Raw genomic sequence first — 1,690 nt, forward strand, 5'->3', positions numbered from 1 at the left:
CCGCCGTGCTTGGCGGCGGCTGCAGCCCCCTCCGCTTGCGGCGAGTTCTCGGCTGCTCTCCCGCTGCCCGCCTGCCCAGCCCTGCCGTCATGTTCCCCGTGAGGGGAGGGCGGCAAGTCCGCCGCGCTGAGGCGCCTGAGGCGGGCAGAGGCCTCCGGAGCCCCCAGCCGACCCAGCTGGCGGGAAGCACGTTTGTCGTGCAGTGACATGAATTTCAGCGGTGAAAATACCTGTCCGTCAGAGTGAGGGGGGGAAGTAAGCGCCGTGGAAAGAGAAGTGAATCCAGAAATGTAAAATGGAGGTTGTTTCGCCGTTCAGGCATTGGGGTAGCTTTCTGTGGTCTTCATGAAAGCTGTTAAGATTTTTGAAGGGAGTACTGTGTTTGATAAACAAGGGTGAGTGAGTGGACAGCCGTGGGATTTTTCAGTAAATTTTGAACTTTTAATACAGTACAAACATTTTAAAAAGCATCACCTTTTGTGTACTCAAAACTACAGATCAAAACGAGAGGTGGGAGCTGTGGATCTTAAATAATCAGTTTTCCCCTTAGGGCTTTCTTAAACCAATGCATTTTGGAAAGTAAGCTGTTTTATAGATGAGCTGGTTTTATTTTTGCATATGGTAGAGTTGCAATCACATTTTAACAACGAAGAAAAATTAGTATGAAGGTAAAATAAATTTGTTGGCTAGAAATATTCTCTGAAGCCGGATGCTCGGATGGATGGTGACAGGCAATGTCTTTAGCCAGAAGGTCTAAGCATAGGTAATTGGTAACAAGAAATACTGTCTCAGCATGCATGCCATCTCATTAGCATCTTGGGTAATTTTCTGCATTTAATTTTCTGATGTTTTGTTGCAGAGATGTTTACACATAGTAGAAAATCTCGTGTCTTTCCTCACATAAACCTTGTTCTCTTTTTCTCCCTCTGATAATGAGGTTTGTGCAGGTATCATCACTGACAGGGCTGTTCTCTGCTCACTGAAAATGTGTAATCTCATTAGCAATAATGGTAATCGAGTTTATGCATCAAAAAGAGAAAAGATCATTAGTAATTTAATCGCTGCCTGTGATAAATCCTGCTCAGGATTTATCCTAAGCAGAAACATTGATAGCTTTTTCTTTTAACCAGAGGGTGTACCTTTTGTATTGCTCCAGAGATAATAGAAAGTACGTTCTATTTTATGAGGATCAGAATCATAGTACTTAGACATCTAAAAGTCCCTTTAGCTCATGCTTTTTGTGCCACTGATAATTCAGACTTGTTCATTACTAGATACTTTCCCCAGTCTAGTGCTTAAGTCTTCCAGGAACTATTCTTGTTTTTCAGTTTAAGCGGTTTTTGTTCTTGCTTCTTAGCTTTATTGCTGGTTTTAGCAATAATTTTTGTCTTAAGTAGTTCTTTTCTTCCCTGTACCAAGAAATGTGTATCTCATTTATTTTTTCAAGAAATCAAGATTTTATTCTGCAAATCTTTCTGTCAATTTGAATCCTTTCTGCTGCTTTTTGGAAAAGATGCACTCCTGCTCTGATTAGTTTGTGCGATACAAGCCTCAGTCACCAAACATGGCCACAGGCAGGAACAGCACTATGTCCAGCTCTGTTTGTCCCATGTCAGATTTGGTGAAAATATGGGATAGAATTTTATATTCCTTTAGCCATGTTATTTTCCTTGGTTTTTACTTGCAGGAC

The sequence above is a fragment of the Pygoscelis adeliae genome, unplaced genomic scaffold, assembly GCF_000699105.1.
Source record: "Pygoscelis adeliae isolate BGI_AS28 unplaced genomic scaffold, ASM69910v1 Scaffold142, whole genome shotgun sequence".
Classification (NCBI taxonomy): domain Eukaryota; kingdom Metazoa; phylum Chordata; class Aves; order Sphenisciformes; family Spheniscidae; genus Pygoscelis; species Pygoscelis adeliae.